Source organism: Suncus etruscus, chromosome 4 (genome assembly GCF_024139225.1).
Source record: "Suncus etruscus isolate mSunEtr1 chromosome 4, mSunEtr1.pri.cur, whole genome shotgun sequence".
Lineage (NCBI taxonomy): Eukaryota > Metazoa > Chordata > Mammalia > Eulipotyphla > Soricidae > Suncus > Suncus etruscus.
Genome location: NC_064851.1, coordinates 9386220 through 9398449, shown reverse-complemented (window position 1 = coordinate 9398449; position 12230 = coordinate 9386220).

The window sequence follows — 12230 nt, the reverse complement described above, 5'->3', positions numbered from 1 at the left end:
ATGAAATTTTCCTATACATGGATGTACATGGAATCTATTATGCTGAGTGAAATAAGTCAGAGAGAGAGAGAAAAACACAGAATGGTCTCACTCATCTATGGGTTTTAAGAAAAATGAAAGACACCCTTGTAATAATAATTTTCAGACACAAAAGAGAAGAGAGTTGGAAGTTCCAGCTCACCTCAGGAAGCTCACCACAAAGAGTGATGAGTTTAGTTAGAGAAATAACTACATTTTGAACTGTCCTAATATTGAGAATGTACGAGGGAAATGTAGAGCCTGTTTAGGGTACAGGCGGGGGTTGGGTGGGGAGGAGGGAGATTTGGGACTTGGGTGATGGGAATGTTGCACTGGTGATGGGTGGTGTTCCTTTTATGACTGAAACCCAAACACAATCATGTATGTAATCAAGGTGTTTAAATAAAAAAAAATATGCAAAAAAAAAAAACTCAAAAAAAAAAAAAAAAAAGAAATCACTAAATGGTTGTTATTTTTTTAATTTTCTGTAAGACTGTCAATAAGTGATTGTGTAGCCTTTGAATGTGCCCAAATTAACTGGATCCCAACAGTTATATATCCTTATTTCTAATTATCCTCATGTTTATTCATTAATTTATTTAATCAATGAATATTTTGATGAGCACTTTCTTTATATTAAGTAATATGTAGGGCTTCTTCTATGTGATATCTTTTGATTCCAAATATTCTCGGAGAAATAGTATTATCTCTATGATAAGGTTAAATTATTTTAATGGAGGCCCAAGGAGTTCTCTAATGTCTTGTGATTAGTAAGAGGCTCAATTGGAAACCAATTCCATGTTTATTTAATAACAAATATACAAATAGCTTTTATTTACTGACTACTTGTGTTCTGTAATTGTGATAAAGTCTTTATTTCCTTCTGTTAGCGCCTACAGCATCTATGGCATAGATTTTTTTCACCTTTCTAAAACTGATGGAGAAGCTCAGAGTTAGACAGTTAAATGTATAGTTCACAGACCTAATAAGTGGCAGAACCCATACATTTCTGATTCCAAAGTCCAAGATTCCAATGACTGAAATGCCTCTTTTTCCATTTAAACCTTGCAGGAGATTTGAAAGTTTTCTATATTAGCATAGTAAAATAAGATTGGAAAGGACTAATTGGATCACAAAGCACATAGAGAGGAAGATATTTGATGAGGCAAAACCAAGAAAACTTTTTTTTTTTTGGTTTTTGGGCCACACCCGGCAGTGCTCAGGGGTTACTCCTGGCTGTCTGCTCAGAAATAGCTCCTGGCAGGCACGGGGGACCATATGGGACACCGGGATTCGAACCAAACACCTTTGGTCCTGGATCGGCTGCTTGCAAGGCAAACACCGCTGTGCTATCTCTGGGCCCGTAAACCAAGAAAACTTTTAACAGAATAAAGCATCCTGGACTTTGGAGATAAAGTAGACAAGATATACCTAAGAGGATGGAAATAGACACCCCAGATAATGAGATAAGAGATGAATGACCATACCAGCAAGAACAAGAATGCAAGATATAGAGCAAAGGATGAGCTAGATAGGTTAAAGATAAGGTTCCAGGACACAAGAGTCCTTTGATTGTGTCTATATATGTCATAGATGGTACTGCAAAGTCAACTAAAATCTCAAAAAAAAATATCAATGAATATAAGAAGAAAAGGCCAAAAAGGCATAGCTATTACAAATGATATAGCTAAGACATAGGAAAATCAAAATTTCTTTCCTTCCAGTCCTACATTTTTTCTTTCTGTAAAGCATAAATCCCAGAGCTTCTTGCCTGGGAGAGTATCCAAATTAATAGTCAGTGATGACTCTAGCAAAATGTTAAGTGAGTGATGAAATTAAGATTAGCGCTGATGTTGCTAAAGAGATAGGATAATTGGGTAGGGCATTTGCTTTGCATGGAATCAACCTGAATTTTATCTCTAGCATCTTATATGGTTCCCCAAGCACCACCAGTAGTAGTTACTGAATACAGAGCCAGGACTAAACCCTGAGCAATGCCAGATGTGGCCCAACAACCAAAAACGAAAAGAGCAAAGATTAGCACTGACTATGGATTTAGACAACAGGGATTTTGAGACCAAGTTTTATTGCTTACTAACTGTGATCTCAGGCAAATGCCCTCCAATCTCTGTGCCACCTTCTACAAGCCAATGGGAATATTGTGGCAATCATGATCATGTACCTTTGCATTGATAGATACATGCTAAACTTAGCAAAGCTAAATTCAGCCCACATTTAACTTTGATGCATTGGCTCTTGGAGACATGAGGAGAAGCCAAAAGTAAAGTGGGGGATAAAGATAGGGAAGAGGCACAAGTAAGAACCCCAGTGTAGAGCCAAAGGCAGCAAGTGCCTTTCAAGGACTTTTTAAAAGTGCTTTCTCAAAGTAGTCTCTTACTATTTCCTGCTACTCTGACTAGAGTTGGCATACCAAGTATGTTTGAGCCTTTATTGCAATAACTAAAGGCCCACAAAAACATTATTTTGAGTGCCTAATAAACCAAACTACATTGGGGGTTGCGATGTGGGAAACTAAGTGCTAACTACTAACAAGGTGACATTGACAGCAGTAGATGTGAAGAATGAATGCTATGGCCGTAAGTCTCTCCAGCCAGAGAGAAGGGATATAGAAAGACGATTGGCAGGGGAAACTGATGAAGAACTCAGCATTGTGCCAGGATTCTAGGTTCAGGCCTCATCAGCTCCATCAGTGCCTCTTTATCTCTCTGATTTGCAACATCTTTTTCACAGAAAATGTTCATTGATGTTTGAACACTTGGCCTATAAATCTAACTGAAACCTAGGGATTCTTCCTCCATCTTTTGCATTGGCCATCTGTTGAGGTGGATGAAAACATGCTGTTTTCTTACCATCTATTACTCCAACATAAATTCCCCTACCCCCAAAAAGACATGTGTGCTGGATAGGGGCCACTTTCAAAGCCCATAATTAGAGCTATTCCCTGTTCTCAGCATTCACTCACATTAGCATGATTTCTGCCAGGATTCTCAATAATGTTTCTAGAAAAAAGAGAGGAAAAGAGAAACTATGGGAGTAGGGAAGAAAGGGTAAAGGGAGGATAATATACGGTGTATTATATTAGATGTCATTAGCTCACTCATATCCACAGGTGTAGACACCTGTATTTGATTCTCTGCTTTGCTTTTCCTCCTCACACCCTTTTGAGTTGTGGCCTCCCCACCTAAGCTTGATTAGGGACCCAGCAAGGTTTAATTAACGTAAGTACCCTTAACTATATCTACTCTGCCCCTCAGGTATTAAAAATTATAAAAAAAATTATCTGTTAACTTTAACTAATAAAAGTTGTTTGGGAAAGCAGCTCAAGATGGCAAGTGGCTGGCTAAGACTAACCCAAGAGGCTACTCAACCCTTTGGCTCCCATTCACTTTCTCCCATGACTCCATCTCTTTCTTGTGCAATATCCATGCTAATCACCTATCCATTCTAGGGTCAGAATGAATATGACAAATACTGTGAACTGCAGGAAGCAGGTGGCAGCTCTTGGGAAACCAATCCCCAACACACAATGATGCTGCTTTCCCAGGTAATTTTCTGGTAAAATGCCACCCTCTTTTTTATTTTATTTTACTACTATTTTTAATATTTTATATTTTAATATAAATATAATCTATATAATATAAATATAACATTTTAATATAAAATCTTTATTTAAAGACCATGATTACAAGCATGTTTGTAGTTGGGTTTTAGTCATAAACAGAACACCCCCATCACCAGTGCAACATTCTCATAACCAATGCCTCCCCACAACTTCCCAGCCCCTGCCTCTATTTGAGATAGGCATTCTACTTCTCTCACTCATTAAGATTGTCATGATAGTTGTTAGTGTAGTTATTTCCCTAACTGCACTCTTCGTGGTGAGCTTTATATTGTGAGCCAGGCCTTCCAGCCCTCATCTCTATTGTCACTGGGCATTGTTACAATAATATTCTTAATTTTTCTTAAAATCCATAGATGAATGAGACTATTCTGTGTCTATCTCTCTCCCTTTGACTTATTTCACTAAGCATAATACATTCCATGTACATCCATGTATAAGAAAATTTCATGACTTCATCTTTCCTGATTGCTGCATAATATTCCATTGTGTATATGTACCACAGTTTCTTTAGCCATTCATCTGTTGAAGGGCATCTTGGTTGTTTCTAGAGTCTGGCTATTGTAAATAGCACTGCAATTAATATGGATGTGAGGAAGGGATTTTTTAAATTGTATTTTTGTGTTCCAATTGTATTTTTGTGTTCCTAGGATATATCCCTAGGAGTGGTATAGCTGGATCATATAGAGTTCAATTTCCAGTTTTTGGAGAAATCTCCATATTGTTTTCCAGAAAGGTTGGACTAAACAAAGTGCCACCCTTTTGATTTATTTGACATTTCTGGGACTGCAAAAAGATGAGAAATAAACTTCTGTTGTGTTGCACCATTTGAATTTATTTGGGGGTTTGTAATTTCAGCAACAACCATAAGAAGTTGTTCATAATCAGACAAGAATAATGTTTGCCATGTTCTGATTCCTTCTCTTTGCTTCTTTATTCCCTCCCTTCTCATTTCCTAATATCAAAAAATCTAGACTTTGTTGCCTGTGATTCTTCAAACTCAGTAGTCCTGAAAATTAGTGATACTAAGATTGTTTTTTTTTTCTGCAGCCTAATTATACCTAGCAGTTTCTGGGTTTGAATGATACATCTCCTAAAAAATTTTTGCTCCAATGCAGAGAAAATACCTCTTCAAATATCACAAATTTGAACTCCTCACTGGCTATGAGTGGAGTCCTTAAGAATTCTTAAGATTTAAGAATCCTTAAGTGTCATGGGGGCCAGAGTACAGCATGTAGGGTGCTTGCCTTTCACACTACTAACCTGTAGTTGGTACCTGTGTTCAATCTCTGACACTGTCAGGAGTAATTCTTGAGCATAGAGCCAGGAGTAACCCCTGAGCACCACCAGGTATAACCCAAAACCAAACAAATACTAAGCAAAACAAAAAAAAATGTATTCTTGCAATAGCCCTGAAAAGTAGATCTTCTCCCTCTAGCTAATCTTAAGGACCGCTATAATCTTTCTATGACCACTACACTACTCATATCCATAAGTAGAACAGCTATTAGCCACAGTTCTTTATTGGTTGTAATTTGGATCATTGCTAAGGGAATAACAAGTCAATCCCTGCCAGAACACAAGGATAAGGAGAAATAATATGTGGCAGAATTTCTGGGCATTCTACCTCCTTTCCAAAGTTTTTCTTAGTGTCATTTCCAAGTCAAAGACCAAATATTATCAGCGAATCATGGTTGAGAAAGACACCGCACACATTTCATAATGACCTCCCAAATCAACCACAGTCAAAGAGCTTCTGAGAGAACAGGCTAGAAATTATGGCAGAAATAAGTCTCTTCCAAATATCACCTGCATTCTTGGGATTCCCATCCTCCTCTGCTGTTGTATTGAAGCCATGTCGAGAATTCTTTCAAATGGATTGTGAACAGAGACTTGACAATCTGTGGCTATGTGACTTGCATGACCTTGTCAGGAGAAGTTCACTTCTCTTTGGTTATGTCAATTTGGGGCTAATCTTGCATGATCAGAAGAGAAGAAAATGATTGCTTCAAGCACAGTCTTTCCATTAGCTACTCATTTCTCTCTCTGCTCTCCGTGGACAATAGCACATTGCACCTCAGGCCACTCCTCTAGCCTAACTTTCAACTAAAAAAGGGCCTGTGGAAAGGAGCCAGAATACCTGCCACTGAAGCAGAGCCTTGCTGTGCTAGTGACAAATAGGGCTTTGTTCTTGTAGGCCTCTGATACATTGAGTTTTCACACTACAGTCTAAGCAAACACTGAATGATACACCAACCAGATGGTAGAAAACTCTGCCAGCTTGTCACGACTTTCCCCCAGGAAACCCCTCTGCTTGTATCTACACTACAGACTTCTAAAAATGCTTGGTATGTGTGTGTATGTTTTCTTGGTTGAGAAAATCCCAAATGGGGTATCTTGCATATTGCTTGGTGAAAAGAGAAATGGGGAAATCAAGATCCAGCAGACACAGAGAACCAAAGAACCAAGCTCCTGTAGCACTTATACCATTAGCAGGAAATAGGGCTTCCAAGGACCATGGGATTAGAAGTTATCAAGGCAAAAATTAATTTAAACCTCAGTGGCTAGGGAGAGGCCTCACCAATACTTGCATGGTGTAAGAAATTTTCTCTTAATTAAACAACAAAAATACTGCCATGTTAATTCACTTTCTAGAAACATTAAATTCAGCTCACTGTAATTCCTGTGATAATAGAAATCTCACTCTCTTGCATTCCAATATGCGTCATCAAAAGAGTGAGAAGAGGGAGGGAGGTTCTTGTCAGCAAACAGGTGCATAATCTTTAGCTCATTTTGTCCATGCTGGAGCCTAAGAGAGGAAACTGGGTTTGAGATCATCTTTAGACCAACACTGTAGACAGAAAATAAAGTGAGTCAGAGATGTAATGTCAACATTTCAAATAGTCATCTCTATGAAATGTAAGCAAACAAATTAATTGTACCAATGTTATCAACCCAAATATATCCACATTCTTGTCATAACCATTGATTAAAAACAGATGATAAATAAATGAGTCAATTATATGATATAGATGTTTTGGATTCTTTCTTTCATGCTATCCGGTTTTTGGTATCTGCCATTTATTTATATTTAAAATGCATCTTAATTCAACTACATTTTATTTATTATTTTTTGTCATATATTTATTTAAGCATCATGATTACAAAACTGTTTGTAATCGGATTTTAGCTATAAAAAGAAGAATACCCCCCTTCACCAGTGCAACCTTCCCACCACCAATACCCCCCATCTCCATCCTCCTCATCACTTTAGTATCATTAGCTCCATTTAGGTATTGTGTACCTGGGCATCACAGCTCTGAATTCTAACCCTGTAAGAAATAAATATCCAAGACAGGCAATATGAACTTTTCCATGGGTTTTACATTGTCCTACTTTGTATGTCCAACTGACTTCTGGCTTCCAAATTCTGCTACTTTTCACCTAGAAGAACATCATACTTCTACATGGAAATGGAGCCATCCTACTGAAGTCCTGCCTGACCTAGCCTCACAGAACAGCTGCTTATTGGAGAAGTTTGGAAGGGGCCAGATGCCTTTTCCACCTGTCATCTGTCAGGCTGCCTGGGGCAGTTTTACTGCATAGCACTGCTTCTCCCATCTGCCCGTTCATGTCTGCCCATTATGGTTTATCTCTCTTCCCTGAAAATTCTCGTGGAAGCTTCCTGTTCCTTCTCCACCGCCACCCTCCCCTCGCCCCCCCCACCCGACTTTCAGCAGAAACAAGAGAAAAGAAGGCCCTTGTTATTTCAAATGGGGCTTGACGCAGCTTCACAAAGAGCATAAAATCAAACCATTTTCACAGGCAATCACACCCGGGCAGTTAAAACAAACTGAGAACTCAATTATAGCCTATTACTGTCGGATTCGGTGCTCCCTATCTGTCCACATCCTTTGGTTTCTGGAAAAAGGGGTGGGAAAGTGGCAAAGGGCACCCACTCGTGTAGCTGCTAATAGGCTGGTCCCACTGAAAAGGCCTTGATTTCCAGTGGGAAAGACAACTGAACAATCCTGCTGCTATTTAAACAGCTGAAAAGTAAGTGACAGTGTTGACAAGCTCTAAGCAAAGATCCTTTCAACATCCGATTAGCAGCATGGACCAAAATTTTTATATTCAAAGTGTGAATGTGCATATATACACCCTATGTGTTGTAGGCTTGAGTATGAATTTTCTTCCTCATATCAGGGAGTGTATTAAGCCTTGAATTTTAAGAGCTGGGGAGATAGTATAGTAGGTAAGTTTCTAGTTTTGCTTGCATGTATCATGGGTTTGGTTCTTGGATCAGGCACTGGTGATCCATGAGCACAAAACTAATTCCTGAGCACTACCACATATGGCCCAAAGACCAAGAAAATTCAAATTTAGTGCTAAGTGAAGATCAGAACAAAACAAGAATTCAATTTCTCATGTATATGTATATGTCAAATTAGTGTCTTTTCTGTAAAAATGGGGGTCCTGACACCATCTGCCTCATGAGTTGAAAAAACAAAACTTGGTAATCCTTAGATAAATGACTCTTTGATAAATATTGAAATGGTGCTTGGAACTAGCTGGGCCTGGCTAAAGCAACGATAATAAGCATATTGAAAACCCCTTTTAAAAATTTTGGAGTTGGGAGCATATTCTAAAACTTCTCTCTCTAATTCAATTACCTAGAAGACTTTATAGTCAAAATATTTTTATAATAGTAAAAAAATATATGAGCATTCAAAATCATTTAGTTAAGATGAATTTAGGGTGGTTAGTCTGAAGGAGATTGGGGCCAGACAGATAATACAAAGGATAGGACACTTCCCTTCATATGACTGACCCAGATTTGATCCCAGAATCCCATATTGTAGCAGGTCAGCCCCTGAAGAGGTTGACTGATGGAGGGATGGAGAATGAGGCCCTTTTCTTCCAGCTCGGAGCACGCGTCTGCCACCCTGTCTAGCCCACGGTTCTGAGGTGAAACGGCGGGTAAACAGCTCGCAGACAATCAGGCTCGTGGAAATATTTGCTTTATTCGGATGGACAAAACTGAAGTCCAAAGACTCAGATTCAGTTCCAGCCAGCAAAAAGCTCCTCGCCTTCCACAGACCCTTGCTCTTATACTCCAGAGTCAGGTCCCACCCAATGGTGGGATCAGATACCAACCAATGGTGGAAGCAGAATCAGGTCCTACCCTAGGGTGGGGGCAGAATGCCAGGTCACACCCTAGGGTAGGGCACAGATTAGGGTGAGCAACATAGTAATCCCCCAAAATATTTACATACACAACACCATAAGGTCCTCTGGACATAGTGAAGAGTAAGCCTGAGCATCACTAGTTATACCCTCAATGTCCCCCCCAAATGATCATGGATGGTATAGGCCCATATCAGATAGAGGTCACTGGAGATGGGGACCATTATCTCAGTGGAGATGAAGATCATTTATATGTCAAGAATAATAAGGCCTAAACTTCTGTCTTTTCCCATTTTGAAACTAGGGCCAGGAGTTCCCATGAACTTTGACCTTAAGAACTCTGCTATCTCACCTTCATAGGAAAATATATGGCTGGTAAAAAGTGGGTGCCCTTTTGAGCCTGATATATATATATATAGAGAGAGAGATATAGATATAGAGATATAGATATATAGATATATATAGATATATATATACTTATATGTGTGTACTTTCTAACTTGAATATTCTTCAATATATCAACTTCTTTATTCAAAGAAAAACAAAAATTTATCTTTTCTCTTTACATATATTTACCATAGTGAGCAAAAATTGATAATAAGTCACTTATTCATCAAAATTTCTCTATAATCAGTCAGATACCATGTGAGTAAAAAAATAGTAGAAGACGGGGCCAGCGCGGTGGTGCTAGACGTAAGATGTCTGCCTTGCCAGCGCTAGCCTAGGAGGGACCGCGGTTCGATCCCCCGGCATCCCATATGGTCCCCCAAGCCAGGAGTGACTTCTGAGCGCATAGCCAGGAGTAACCCCTGAGCATTACCGGATGTGGCCCAAAACCAAAAAAAAAAAAAATAAAATAGTAGAAGACAAGAAAACAAAAATGACCTAGTCCTTCTTTCTTATAATAGCAAGAATATACAAAATAGTTTAAAATTCACATTTCAGTTGGGTCCACGACCAATCCTGTCAAATATTTACTGGCCACTATGTGCTGAATAAATTCAGAAAGTAAGGTCCTCCCAGGCAGCATCTTCCTAGTCATCCTGTCAGTAAGTTTTGGACAGAGGAACAACTCAGAACATATGATGCCTTGTAATAAACCAGAAGCTCAAGTACAAAATAAATATATTTAGAGTATGTGAAAACTATCAGACTTCTTAGAGATAGCAATACCTATGTTGGCAGAAAAGAAGCAAAAATTCTGCCCCTTTTAGTTAGAGAGAATGTGGAAAAATGAAATACAGGGAAAATATGGGCCATGTTTAAAATAAAACTTCATACCCACTTAATTTTTTTCAAAAGAAAAATGACTACAGGGCTGGAGAGATAGCATAGTGATAAAGGTGTCTTCCTTGAAATGTATATATATTCTCCTGAGTACTAGCCAGGAACAAGTTTTTAGCACTGCAGGATTTGCCCCCCTAAAATAAAGAAAATAAGAAAAATAATTGAGAAAGATGTACAAAAATTGGAACCTCTTTAGCATCACACTTACAATACTTTTTTTTATAGATAAAGAAGTGTTTCAGTTGCTATGGAGAATGGTTGGCAATTCCTCAAAAAGTCAAACATAGAATTAACCATATGACCTTGTAATTATCCAAAATAATCATGAAGTACTCAAAACAAATACAGGTGCATGTATCTTCATTGCCAAAGTTGAAAACAAATCACAAATCCATCAATGGATGTATGAATAAACAAGTTAGGTAGACATAAACAAATGAATTCTAGTCCATCATAAAAGGAATTCAAGTATTGACACTACCATGTGAATATATGAATTGCACAAGCACTATTTTAAGTATAAAGGGATCCATAAACAAAAGGTCATCATGGCATGATTTCATGGCTATATAATATTCCTGAATAGGATTCAAAGAGGCAGAGACTGAGTAGATTGGTGAGTTCAATGAAAAGGGGAAGCTGGGAGTAATTGTTATAATGGATAATGGGCTTCCTTTTGGAATGATGCAAATTCTTTGGAACTAGATAAAAATGATAGTTACGTGACATTGTGAAGATACCAAAGGTCACTGAATTGTTTGTGTTTAAGTGGTTAATTCTATATGATATAAATGTTGTATCATTTTTTAAAAAGAAAGAATAAGAAGTCTCTTGCAATTTGGCCCCAACACATTACTCTTCTTTGCTTCTGTCCATAAAGCCTGCACCCAAATAGAATGATCTATAGCAAAAAGAATGAGAGTTAAGTGAAAAAGAATTTGAGTGCCCATGAATCAATCAAAATAATAAAATTCCTATCAATATTTTTATTATATTCTTTGCCCATAAAGCTATTAACCTGTTCCCAAATCCTACCTAATACTTAGTTTCTAATATTTAACTGAAAATGGAAAATGTCATTCTTTATAGTATTGCTTACACAGGTCAAGGGTCAGGAGTGTTTGAAAAAGGAGAAGGCAGAATGGCATAAATATAGATGATGGGATGGTTTCAAAGATTATAGAGAGAGAGACAGAGAGACTGAAATGCATGTGTATCTAGCAACACTCTCTGATGGAAAGTAAATGTCTCACAGGTCAAGAAGCATGTCTTATTCATCACCAACAGAACCTATTATACAATCTAATTTATAAGAGCACTCAGTAAATATTTCTTTAATAAATAAGCTATCAAGGAAAATGTATTTGGGTTGCACCCTGCTGGCCTGACTCATGAATCATCACACTTAAAAATGAGCAATGTTTCTTTATTCCTTCACTGATTGAATACCTTTGTCCCCTTAATTCATCCAACCATTCTTTCATTAATTCATTCAAAATTCGACAAGCTTGTATTGATTACATAGTCTGTGCCAGTCACTATCCTAGAAACTGTGGCCACAGGTATATATAACACACAGTCCCTTTTCTCCCAAGGGATTGGAAACAGATTACATACAGGAGTTGAAGAGTTAGAAGGACGCTGATAAAGGAAGGTGTGGCATTGTTCCTCTTTTGCATAGGCACATTAAAATAGGAAAATATTACATATACAAACAAGTTCTTATCTAATAGAGATAGGAACACAAATTTTGTAACGCCTTATACCCTGAACATTGGCATAATGACTTGGCTCAGGCCTAAGAAGAATGGGCATTGCCCATACCTGAACCATGGATACAATCTATGGAAACAACCAAAATTGTCTATAACATTCCTTGTCCAAACTTGGTATGTTTAACCAGGTTTGTCACCCAAACTCCATCTTCCTTGTAACCTTATCTGATAGTAAAACCTGCCCATTTCTGGGAGGGGTCTGTGGGAGATATAAAAGGTTTGCCTCAGGGGCAGGAAGAGGATTTGGTGGTTGGATTGGAGGAGTCAGCAAGAGAGATATGGAAGAAGAAGCCGGAGGAGGAGAGATGGCAGAAAAGGGTTGA